The sequence below is a fragment of the Sminthopsis crassicaudata genome, chromosome 4 (genome assembly GCF_048593235.1).
Source record: "Sminthopsis crassicaudata isolate SCR6 chromosome 4, ASM4859323v1, whole genome shotgun sequence".
Lineage (NCBI taxonomy): Eukaryota > Metazoa > Chordata > Mammalia > Dasyuromorphia > Dasyuridae > Sminthopsis > Sminthopsis crassicaudata.
The window spans coordinates 20,310,107-20,323,869 of NC_133620.1; the positions used below are offsets into that span (position 1 = coordinate 20,310,107).

At 38.5% G+C, this 13,763-nt stretch overlaps 1 pseudogene; it reads left to right on the forward strand.

Moving 5' to 3' along the window:
- The first annotated feature begins 1,106 nt into the window (after positions 1 to 1,106).
- Positions 1,107 to 2,082, forward strand: LOC141540506 (pre-mRNA-splicing factor SPF27 pseudogene; annotated as a pseudogene).
- The last annotated feature ends 11,681 nt before the right edge of the window (positions 2,083 to 13,763 follow it).

Consider the following 13,763-nt stretch of genomic DNA (forward strand, 5'->3'; position numbering starts at 1 on the left):
GGAGAGGAAGTAAGTGAACCTTACTCATTAGAATTGGCTCAAAGAGGAAATAACATACACACAAATATGGATATAGAACTCTTACCCTGCAGGAAAATAGGAGGGGAATAGGATATGAGAAGGGGGGAGGGTGATAGAGAAGGTTATTGGGGAAGGGATGGTCAGTAACAAAACACTTGAAATTACAGGATGAAAGGAAAATGATTAGAACAGTGGGAATAGTTAGCAATGTTAATTGGGAAAAGAATATTGAAGTTTCTGATGAAAGTCATTTCTTAGATATATAAGAACCAAGTCAAACTTATAAAAAAAAAAAGTGAGCCATTCCCCAATTAGTAAATAATCAAAAGCTATGATCCATGGCCACAGGATTATAAAATCATACATACTCTTTGACCCAACAATACCACTTTGGGGTATGTAGCCTAAAAGGTTTAAGAAGGGAAGGAATTACATGTACAAAAAATGTTAATAGCAGCTCTTTTCTCAGAGCAAAGAATTGGACATTGAGGGGATGCCCTGTTAGGATTACGAGGTGATAACTCAGGTTGTCTAAACAATTCTCTAGCTCAGAATTCACACCTTTAGTTCAAACTTTTAAAAGGAGTTTACACCTTTAGACTTCTGAAAAAAAGTTTATACATTTGAAGGAGTTTTCACCTCTAAAGGGAGCAAGTTCATTGGCTGTAGGAGTTCCCACAAGGCCTGGGAATTCTCACAAGCCCATTCTCTGCAAGGATAAAAAGAAAGTAACATTGAGTCTGAAGAGCAGTCTACACTGGGAGATTGAGTTTAGACAGCAGTATGGAAGGAGAGAGTCTGGATTGGGGAAGCACAAGAGCTGGAGGAGATTCAGAACCAGGATTTGAGATTCTACCTTTGCTCTGGCTGGAGGCTCCAGAACCCTCCCAAGAAACCTGCACACAGAAGAAAAGATTATACAGAAAAGAAACCTCCTCCCAGAGAAGGATTACAACAGACGATCGGAACATTTGGCACCCAACGTGGGGCAAGGACTTTTGCTTATCCCGACTAGGGCTGATTCTGAGCCCTTCAGAGGAGCTAGCCCAGACTTCACATTTTGGCGCCCGAACAGGGACCACAGGATGGTGGGTACCGGTCTGGTCGCCAGGGAGGCGGTGGTGGACACCCTGCCTTACTTCCATCAGGGTTATGAAGCGCCTGGCATGCAGGAGGCTGCTGCTGCCTTGGTAGAGGAAGAAACACATAGGTACCGGCCTACCAAGAACTATCTGAGCTACCTCCCGGCCCTGGATTACTCAGCCTTTGAGACTGACATTATGAGAAATGAATTTGAAAGATTGGCTGCCCGACAACCAATTGAATTGCTTAATATGAAACAATATGAACTTCCAGCTCCCTCCTCTGGGCAGAAGAATGATATCACTGCATGGCAGGAATGTGTAAACAATTCCATGGCCCAACTGGAGCATCAGGCAGTTTGCATTGAAAACTGAGTTGATGTCACAACACAGTTGCAATGCCTGGAAAGTATACAATGAAAATCTAGTTTATATGATTGAACAAGCCCAGAAGGAACTGCAGAAATTAAGAAAACATATTCGGGATTTAAACTGGCAGAGGAAGAACATGCAACTCACTGCTGGATCTAAATTACAAGAAGTGGAATCAACTTGGGTCTCCCTCATCGGTAAAAATTATGAAATTGAACAGACTATTGTACAGCTAGAAAATGAAATCTTCCAAAATCAAGCAACAGCTTGGGGAGGCAAACAAAGAAAACATCCAGCAGGATTTCTGAAAAATTGGGGTGTAAATTGATCAATGATGGACAGAATCAGCTACACCCAGAGAAGGAACACTGGGAAATGAGTGTAAACTGTTAGCATTTTTTGTTTTTCTCCCCAGGTTACTTTTATCTTTCAAATCCAATTCTTCCTTTGCAACAACAAAATTCAGTTATGCACATATATATTGTATCTAGGATATACTATAACATATTTAATATGTATGGGAATGCCTTGCCCTCTAGGGGAGAGGGTGGAGGGAAGGAGGGGAAAATTCGGAACAGAAGGGAGTACAAGGGATAATGTAAAAAAATTACCTATGCATGTGTACTATTAAAAAAATGTTATAATTATAAAATTAATAAAATTTTAAAATGCAATATAAAGACTAAACACAAAAAAAGAAAAATACAAAAAAAGAAAAAAGAAAAACTGGGGTGTAGTGGGGAGGGAGAGAAAGGGCATCTTAGGAAGATATGAAAAGATTTGCTTTTTCAGTGCCTAGTGTTGATTTGGCTGAGCCTTATAAAAAATATGAATGGACAATTTTGCAATAGGGAATGAAAAACAGCCTTACTATGTGCCAAATGTATGTTGCTGCTGCTCTTGCTCCAGTAAGAAAAGCATTTCCAAAAGTAATATTGTTACCTTATATGGATGATATTTTCAGATGTGCACCTGAGGAACAAATGTTAGAAGCATGTATACAGAAGACCATGGAAACACTAAATTACTACAAACTACATATAGCTACAGAATAAAATTCAAAGACATGTTCCTTTTCAATATTTAGGATATGAAGTATATCCTAAGACATTCACAGTACAAAAGCTTTAAGAACAGAGAAGTTGGACACCTTAAATGATTTCCAAAAATTAATAGATGTCCAATGGATGTGTCCAGTGTTAGGCTTAACTACCAGTCAACTGCAACCTCTATGACATTTTAAGGGAAGACAGTGCTTTAAATTCACCACTCCAGTTACAAAAGAAGCACAAGAGGCTTTGAGAGAAGTTGAGCTGGCTTTATCCAATGTGGTTGAAAGAGTCACTCAAAAACCGGAAATATCATTTTTGCTACAAAAGAGGCACCCACAGCAGTCCAGCAAGGAGACAGTGTGATAGAGTGGGTGAACCTCCCAGCACAGACAGAACAAAGCCTTACACCTTACCCAGTGCTTGTGGCCAGAATTTTATTAAAGGCTATTAAAAGAGTAGTACAATTATCTGGAATAAGTCCTGAAAAAATTCTATTCTATACTAATGCACAAATTAATGTATGCTGTGAGACCATCCCAGAATGGCAAATTTTATTGGCCACAGATCCAAATTTTGCACATGGATCTCCATTAGAGATAACCCGGCTACTACATAATTGGCAATGGATTTTTGAAGAAAAGGTTTCTAAGGTTCCTCTTAAAGGACCAACAATCTTTACAGACACCTCCAAAGAAAATATTTGTGCTGTATACTCTCATGATTTAACCATAAAGAGAACAGTCAGAACTCCTTTTAGGTCCACTCAGCAGAATGAATTATTTGCTATCATGCTAGCTCTTACTTATTACCCAGGAGACGTAAATATAATTGCTGATTCAGCCTATTCAGTAGGTGTAGTACAAAGAATTGCCACAGCCCAAATAAAATTTGCAGCCTCTAATATTTATCAGCTCTTTAAGGAACTTCAAGAGCAAGTGTGAAAGCATCCAGGCAAGATTTATATCTTCATGTCCACTCCCATATAGTGGACTTCCATGTCCTATTTTTGATGGAAATTCAAAGGCAGATAGCCTTCTAACCATGTTAGCCAGTACTCCTTTATTTCAGGAAGCACAAGAATCTCATTCTAAATATCATCAGGCTGCCCGAGCTTTACACGTTTACAATTTGGATTAACAAGATAGGAAGCTAGGAGCATAGTAAAAAGTTGTCCAGCTTGTCTTCCTTTCCACGCTCCTACACTCCCTCCAGGGAAGAATCATTGTGGTTTGAGACCCAATGAAATCTGGCAAATTGATGTGACCCATTATAAATCTTTTGGTAGTCTGTCTTTTATCCATGTTGTGGTAGATACCTTTTCAGGATTCACTTTTGCAGCGCCAACAGCAAAAGAGACAGCCAGAGTGGTCACTGAATTCCTTATCCAAGCATTTGCAATTATGGGTGTGCCACAAGAAATAAACAGATAATGGACCTGCATATACTTCTAAACATTTTGCACACTTTTGTGTACAGTATAAGATTTCACACACCACTGGCATACCTTTTAATCTGCAAGGTCAGGCAGTAGTAGAGAGAAGAAACAGACATTAAGACACTCCTCCAAAAGCAAAAGAAAGGGGGAGCCACAGGTAACCCTAGAGAACTTCTAAATTCAGTTCTCTATACCATTAATTTTCTAATTTTTGACAAAGGTGCACTGGCTCCGGCAAACAGGTTTTATAACCCACCAGAAGGGCAGTGTCCAGTGCAAGCAGCTCCACTGTCCTTAGATAATCGCCAGGTGATGTGGAGAGACCCAGAAAGTGGTGAATAGAAGGGACCAAATAGGTTAACTGCTTGGGGGAGATGGTTTGCTTGTATTTCTTCAGATGGAAAAGGAAACAGATGGGTGCCAACGAGTCGTATTCACCTTGTCCATCAGAGAGAGACAAAAAAAGAGAAAGACCTCAAAACAAAGGAGAAAATCTAAGAAACATCTGACACTGAAAGGGCATGGCTAATAAGAAGACTGTAAAAGAACTTTAAAACCAGCAGGAATCATTGGATTTCCTAACATAAGATGAGATTATTGGAATACTTCAAAACTTGCAGGAATTATTGGATTTTTGGCACATGAACTAATGGACATGTATAAATTCTCAATTTATGATTATTTGATCATGTTATTTGTTACATCATTTCTAGCATGTGTTATGTTACTATATGTTTATGTAATGATGTGTAATATTTCCCATATTGATGGCTTTATGTTTCAAGGCCATGACCACCCTATGTTCTAAATCAAAAGAAAGGGGGAGATGTTAGGATTACAAGGTGATAACTCCTTTTAAAGGTTTGAACTAAAGGTGTGAATTCTGAGCTAGAGAATTGTTTAGACAACCTGAGTTTACACCTTTAGACTTCTAGAAAAGTTTACACATTTGAAGGAGTTTCCACCTTTAAATGGAGCAAGTTCATTGGCTGTAGGAGTTCCCACAAGCGCCTGGGAATTCTCACAAGCCCATTCTCTTCTAGGATAAAAGAAGGCAACATTGAGTCTGAAGAACAGTCTAAACTGGGAGATTGAGTTTAGACAGCAGTCTGGAAGGAGAGAGTCTGGATTGGGGAAGCACAAGAGCTGGAGGAGATTCAGAGCCAGGATTCAGGAAGAGGATTTGAGATTCTACCTTTACTCTGGCTAGAGGCTCCAGAAGCCTCTCAAGAAACCTGCACACAGAAGAAAAGATTATACAGAAAAGAAACCTCCTCCCAGAGAAGGATTACAACTGAGAGACAATCAGAACATTACAATGCCCATTAATTGGGAACTGAATAAAGTGTGGTATGTGATTATGATAGAATACTACTCTAAGAATTTCTAAAAGAAATGAGAAGAATGCTTTCAGGAAAAGCTGGAAAGTCCTCCATGAGCTTATTCAAAATGATATGTGCTATAGAATGAACTGTAATGATTGTGTTATTCTCAACACCATCTTCCAAAGGCTACTCCTAAAGGACTTACAATGAAAAATGAAAAATGCTACCTATACCCAGAAAAATAATTTATGTCTGAGTAAAGACTGAAGCATTTTTCTTATTTTATTTTCCAGAGCATTTTTGGGAAGGGAAGATCTATTTTCTTTCACAAGACTTTTGTGGAAATGTTGTGCTCTCTCAAGGAGAGAGGGGTGAGGAGCAGGAGAGAAAGTGAAGTTGTAACTCAAAAGTTTTAAAAACAAATGTTAAAATATTTTGCATGTAACTGGTAAAAATAAAATACTAAGTTAATGTAGGATGGTTCCTTTGTTTAAAGAAAAATAATGCTACATAAACTAGTTCCTAGTTTGAAGTATCTTTGCTTTTACCTAGAAAATGAAGTGACAAAAAAAGTCTTAGTTTTTTCTAACATCCCCATCATTGAATTCCTCTTTACAAATTTTAGTAAGAAAGGATCCCTTCCTGATGTATACATGATGGTTAAGGAACAGGTGCTGCGTCTCTTTAGACACTCTAAATTTATTAAGATATATATTAAGACAAGCACCCTATTCAACAAAGGCTACAAAATGACCTGTTGTGATTGTTTTACATTTTTTCATCCTGCCTAAAAATGTGCATTTAAATGCACATTTAGTTGCACTTAATAGCATAGTTGCACTTAATTCCAGCCCCAGTTTTAGTGGTTGGCTAGAGAGCCAGTCTAAGATAATTACATAATCCACACAGTACAGCTGGTGAGCCATACAGAACTTCCCAGGAGAATGACTAAAGTCTCTATTAGTCAAATGAGTGTATCAGAGTTGATACAAGGGCTAACCTATCTCTTGACCACTGATTTTTTAGATCTAAGAACTCATAACTGTTCAAAATACTTCTACTGGAGAACACTAAAAAGCATGATAATGTTCAACTTCCTTGAACCCTTGAAGTCATATTATAGTTAATATTTGCATACATAAAATAAATGCTTCATTGGTCCATTATCTGGACCCTCATCTGAAGCATATGGAAAATCTACCAAATATTATTAAAGATCAGAGAATACAAGTTAAATGACACCTCAATAACCATCCAAGTTATAAATGAAAGAAATTCTCACTACTATATATCAAACAACTTATGACAAAGTCATCGAGTTAGGAAACGGATGCTCCCACTGGAATTTTTAAAAACTATATTTGGAAGACCCAACCAGAAGATTAAGGTGTTATAGGAGCTACCTGCTAGTGGCTACTGGGGATCCAAGATCATGCATGTGAAAGGACAATAATGATGCAAGGGGACAGAGAGGCAATAATTCTCTGAAATCTAACCTCTTATCTCAGATTTATTTCATTCCCTATTCAGAATATATATACACATATTTATTAAGCATAGAAAAGTTATTGCTTAAAGAAAAACAATCTTTCACAACATCTGCGTCAGTAGACTTGTTATCTGTCTGGAGGTCATAAATCTCCAATTTCTCTAGGTTGTCAGTCTTTCCCCTGAACCTGTCAGCTCTACTCAAGAAGTAGGATAAAGATTGTAATAAAACATTCCTTTAGTTTCTCTAGTGTGCTGCGATTCACAGCTATCAGGGCTGGGAGCTTTGGAGAACCGAACCACCCTTATGGTACAATCCCCTTTAACCTTTTTACAGACTTTCTGAGTTCCACCCAGAACCCTGTTAAGCATGGTCCTCAACACCAAGGCTGAGAAATTTTTATTTAACTATCATTTACATTAACCCTTAGGTCATCTGTCAGTAACTGTGAAAATGTTTCAGCTACCCATTGTGACTATGGAAGGAAAAGTAGAGTTAAAGAACAAGTCGTCAAAATGCTGAACAACCCAATGCCTGAAGCTCCCTGAGAAACTCGATGAAAATCTGCTGAAAAAGCAGTATCAAGTCAGTGGATGAGCTTGAAGGTAGAAATGCTTTTTGCTGTATCTCACACTCTTGCAAATTCATACCCTCAGGTTTCATTTATTTCAAGATCAAGAACAAGAAGGAATGCCATAGATAGGTCTGTCCCTCTTTAAAAAAAAAAAAAAAAAAAAAAAAAGCCGGATTCCAGCTCAAAGAAGAGATTTCCACTGCCACTCCGTTCCTGGCTGAGAAACCTCTTGGGAGGACATCAAAGTCATTACCTCTAGGAAAAGGTACTTTCTCAACCTGGCAGAAATGTTTCACTATTTCAAAAGACAAACTGTAAAAAGAAGTGACAAAGTTGTGAAAGAGGGAGAAAGGAAAAAACTTCAGAAAGAAAAGGAATCAGGAAACCTATCTGAAGACAATCAAGACTTCTCCTCAGGCTCCATGTTGTCCATAGATGCTGCCATGGCAGTTACAAGGGATTCAGAGAACAGTGGAAGTGAACAGAGTTCTGAGGAAGAATTCATCTTGCTTCCTATGACACCCCAGTTTGTCTCAGGACATTTGGAATATGCCCTGATAGGCAGTTGGGAGGTCAGGACCCACCAGATTTATAACAGTGACAACAGCAGTGCTGACAGTGAAGTTGACAATTCTAATAAAAACAATGAACTTTGACAGCAGCAGTGATCAAAGTGACAACCACTGCCATGATGAGGATAGCAATGATACAACAATGACTATGTCATCCTCCAGAACCAAGAAATGGACACGGGTGACTTCCATCTTCACATCCTGCAGAGTAAGTTAGAAGACAACTACACAAAGGTGCTTGAAGGAAGTGGAAAACCTGTAGAAGGGAAAGAGGAGCAGGAAGAGCACAAAGAGTTCAAAGCAAGAAGTCAATGGAAAGATCAGGAAGACCCACTTTCAGGCTCCACTTTGGTTGATGGTGTCCCCATGTCTACTTCAAGACACCCAGAAATAGGTACTGCAAATGAATAGAGTTCTAATGAACAATTCTTTGAGGTTCAAGATAATCTTCCCTTAATTTCCTTGATTTCCTTTTGTTGGAAGAGTGGAACCAGAGCCCTGTCCCAGATGCTGTTCCTGTTTTTGCTTTCCTGTAATTCTTTGGTAAAGCTGAGGAACACCTGGTGACAGTTTCCAATGCCAGCTTGAAAACACAAGAAGAAAAATGTGTACTCAGATTCTAGAGCCTGCCACTGATTTGCAGTGATGCTGCCAAGGAGTTCATGGTGAAAACAATTTGCACATTGACTTATGAGGTTTTCTTCAATTTCTCTTCCTCTTTTTCTTCTTGTCTTTTTCTCAAGTGACTAGTTGAGCACAAAGCAAGTGTTGAAGCCAGTATCCCTGCACCTACTTGCCCTCTCCCTTTTTGCGGCAAGTTTTAAGAGGACTAAGACCCACTTCAAAACAATAATAGTGAATGTCACAAAATTATACAGAAAAACACATTCTCAGTGAAGAGATATAAGAAGACTTATCCTGCCAATGCAGATATAGGAGGGGTGTGTGTGTGTGATGTGTTACTAAGTTTTGCTGACTTTTCCCCTGTCACTCTTTTTATAACTTTTTTTAATCTGAAATTTGTGTGGGAGAGGATGAGGGAGGAATGCTGGTTGAAATTCTGGCGATGGAGAAAAACATTTCAATAAAATCTATTTTGCAAACACACACACACACGCCATTTTTTTTTTTCTCTTTAGAGATAATTACACACCCAAGTTAACATCTCAATTAGTCAAAGATCTGTAGACTGGGAACAATTCTTCTCAGCATTCCCCTCCCCCCACTCAATACTAATAAAAAGAGGCTGGGCTATAGGTCTGTCAGTATACATTGTGTGTGGTAAGCAGAGAAAGGTCCTCCTGAATAAAGTCTAATCATAGAAGGAAATACCTGCTACTAGTACATGGAATAGTGGAAAGGCCGTCTGGTACAGAGGAGCAGAACTGTATTCTTTATGCTCCAGAACTGCCAGAGCCATTCCAATAAGACTTTTACAAAGCCCAGGTAATGCAGGCTGAAGTAGATACCATGGCAGCAAGAATGTATAAACTATTACAAAAAAGCATGTTTGGAAAGAAAGGATAAAATGAATTCCATGTGTGGGAATTCAAAGGTCTTTTTAAAATAATAATGATAATATTTAAATGGCCCTTTTAAAGTTTACAAAGTATTTTACAAACATTATCTCAATTTGTCCCAACAACCCTGAGAGGGATTTTACAAATAATGAAACTGATGCAGAGACTTGACCAGAATCACAACTAGGAAGTGATTAAGGCCGGATTTGCCCCGAGTCCAGGAGGTCCAGCTCTCTCTCCAGTCCCCAAACATCTCTCTGCTCAAAGTTACATGTAAAAACCTACATGGACAAGAAGGACGTCAAGACTAAATGGAGATCGTCACTTTTTCAGACTGTCCAACCGATCCTTTAACTTTGGACCTGGCTTTCCTACTAATCCCCTTCTTCCCTCTTATGCTTTCGATGGACCCTTTTCTCTTTGCCCGACAATAATTGATGGCCTTAACCATACTCAAGTGAACAAGCTAGAAGTGTAATGTGACTTGAGTCATTGGCTATCAACTTCTGTTTGTTTATATTAATTCTTCTCTTCTCCCAGCTGTGCAAAGATATCCCAATAGAACAATATTCCTTGTTCTCTAATAAAGGAAAAGTTCAGTCATTACTATGAATCTTTCCTTGGTGAATAGGAAAACAACACTTAGCCTTTCTTTAATTTAAGACAGCAATCTTGACATATGTTTGTTTTGAGACCATAGCCTATGTGATGTGGGGATCTATACCATGAATTGCACCTGACTTCTTGAGAAAACATAATATTTCTTGCTCTTGGGTAACAATGTTTGGATCATTTGGACAAAGGACTAAAAGAAAAGTTTAAGAACTTTGGCAGAGTGCCCGATATTGCAAGGAAACTTACTGTGAACTCTTATGAATTTCTTTGCCTGGGGGAGTTTTATTTTGTTATTACTACTTTGTGGACTGCCTTTGGACTGGAAGTTGTTGAATTTTATTAAAGAAGATTGAGCCTTGAGGTTGCAAGTCTTCCACTGTACCAAATATGGAACCACAATAACATCACTATCTATTGCCAGTTAACAGAATGGTAAACGAGGGCTACATGTCAGCAAACTGCCTTTCTGTGCCCAGAAGGAGCATTTGGTACCCCCGAGGTGGAAGGGGCTGCATCCGATATGCTGCTTAATCTTAAAGGTATGTTTTTCCCAATGTGAATCAATTATACAATCTATACTATGGATACTACAATAAGCCCAGAAACACAACACTAGGAATCCAGGGTTTAGAGATCCTTCAATTTGGCAAGTGATAATTATTAGCTATTCCCAAACCCAACTGGGATGTTGAAAAGCCAAGGTAGACTTTACCAGGGATTAGAAACTGAGGAACTTGAGAAAAGCATAATGGTTTGAGCCGAAGAAATGGATCTTGATTGAGAAACTGTATTAGGTATTTCAGACAAGTCAAGAAGCCCTGCGGTTACAAATTTGCATCCATCTTTATTCTAGGAGTCTAAAAACTGATCAAGATATGTCTTCATGACTTTAGATCTAAGACCAACTAGGATTCTGCTGCTCTAAAATATCTACTCCTCCATTGGTTGTTCAACTGTTCACTTCTTTTATTAATTACTCCAAAGAGTAAAAAAAGCACAGAAATAAGAATGTAGTAAAAGGTAGCCGAGTAGAATTGGAAAGAAAGCCCCTTGATTTATTTTACTCAAAGTAGACTGGATCACATTCTCTCTCAATCTAAGATACCCATGAAATATCACTATCTTAGCCTCTACCAATGTTATAAAAATAACGATGAGGGCAACAGCCATCTAGTGTTTCCACATGCCAGAATAGAAGAGGTACTTGGGTCAGATCTCAACTAATCTAAGACCATTCATACAATTGGTTTGACTAGACAATGTCTCAGTACCGCTAATTCTCTCCCTACTCAAATGCATCTGACGTACTGATAGTCTCCTACATGGAATGGGCCTCCCAAAGTATTGTTCCTGCTTAGCTCGTTATGTATATTATGAAAGACTCAAATCACATCCTCATGAGACTTATGTGAAAAGTACTTTGAACCGAGTTTTAGAAAATTTAGGAAAAACCCAAGGAATGTGGGCTTAGAATAGCCCAAGAGACTGCAGTTTTAGAGTCACCAGGTCATATTCTTCTCTAAGAAGAAATGGGAAGGACATCCAATCCTTGAGACCAAAGCTATAAAAATACTATCCCAGGCATGATCTATAGTGCCTAAAAGGAAATTTGTTCCTATAGTATATCGATGTGTTGACTAGCTAAGGTAGAATTATAACAAATAAAACATTAAGCCACTAAGCTTGAAAATAGTAAAGAATAAGAGCCATATATCTCATTGGTCTCTTCCCTTTTGACTTTCTCTATCAAAATTCACTTTCTCCCCCTTCCAATCACCTTCCAAAATGAGTCAAGGAAATTTAGACTCCTTCCTTCTCCTAGTACACATTGGAAAATTCAACATTTGTCACTTATTTTGTGTAGACCATTGGGCTAGACCCTGAAAGATTTAAAATTCAGATAAGAGCGTCTACTCTTGTGGAACATAGCCAAAGACTGTAGACCCACAAAATGAATATAAGAGGTCCTGTGGTTATTATTTAAAGATATTGATAGTTCATGCAGTTGGAAGTTACCTAAACATCAAATATGGAAGCCACTTGTTTACAAGTCTCATTGATACATATTTTTTCATAAGTCAAGGAAACAAGTTCAGATCCTGCTTGCCATTTGTTATGAACGTAGAAAAATTGTCCCACCTCTCTCAACCTGAAGTTTGTTGTTTTGTTTTATAATTACAGTGCTATGAGCAAGATGGCACTGCCTTATTGGAGTATCCATAAACTCTAGGCCACAGGAGGGTTTAGTGGAAAAAAATCTCATTACTAACTCACTAGGAGAAGCGTTATAGAAGCCTTTATGATGGCAAGAGCATTTATACTGGATTTTAAAGCCCAAGTAGAAATCCAAAAAGCAACAAATAGAAGAGGGGGCTGTCTGGGGAACAGCCTCTCACCCTTCCCTTACTGAAGACTAGTTCACTTCCTTATTGTTCCCTTTTCCTATGGAAAGATAGTGAAACATGCTGATATCTTTATAAAGCCTTATTCTATTTCTTTAGCTTTCATTGGTGCAAAAACTATTCCCCACATAAAAATAGGCTAATTGCCTTTATCATCCTGTAAACCAAGGTGGCAGTTATCTAAGTAGTCCAGAAATATATAAGGTCTTCAAGGTTGTTGATTGTATTGTTCAAAGTCTACAAAATCATCTTTGCTTCCTCAATAGAACCTAAATTCTGCACATGACCATAATTTTAGTTTATCATCCACAAAAACTGAAAGCTTAGCATAGTCTCACCTCCCTGATGTTCAGGATTGTGCACCATGTCTTACAAACCATTAATATAAAACATGATAATGTACTTGGCAAGTGATCAGTTCACTCTAAACCAACCCAGAGAATGATGCTAAAAAGGATATTTAGGGGAACCAAAGCTTTAGAGCAGCTTGTCACAAGCCATGGAGCCAAAGGTGAATGAACTCTGATTCTCTTTGAAAACTCAAATGAGGACTTTCATGGCAATCATGGATCCTCCAACCAAGCTTCCAAGGGGCGCCTCATAGGCCAGAGTGAATTATGGCACCAGAGATTAATGGTGAAATTCTAAGGTATAGGCCCAGAGGTTTGGGGCACATGGGAGCCAACCAGCAGTCCAAATGCCCTCTTAGAAAACTTACTGGAATGTAATGTCCAGGTTAACTTTCTGGAGGTCCTTCAGAATGATCAGGAATAGAGTTTAGAGTCTTATTCTGGCCCAGTCTTGATCTTAGTACAGGAGGCAGGAGAGCCACCAAGATGAGGGTCAAAGATGGAATGTCTCATTTCCAGTCCCCTCAGACATAAATGCCTTATTGTAATTACAGCATATTGAGTATGTGTGAACTAGAGAATCGTAACATCACTAAGTATGTCAACTAGAGAACCATCATCTCAAACACTGAGTTAACACCTTGTAAGTATCCTTATTTCAAGTATACTTCTACAGAGTTCCAACCCTCTGCAGTAGAAGGTTTATTTTTTTTATTTTATTTTACATATACAACATAGCCACTTTGCTCCCAAGGAACTGAACTAGGTGAAAAGGGGAGATGAGACCATCTCATTGTTTCTTGTGTCCCTACCCAATGCCTAGAACATGTAAATTAATGTTTAATGATTAAAGGATCCTAGATTCTTTGTCTCCTTCTGTACCATAATACAGATGCTGCATTAGCTAAATTTGCTATAAGCCAAGTTGGCTGAGAATCAATTCCTTGAATGGGT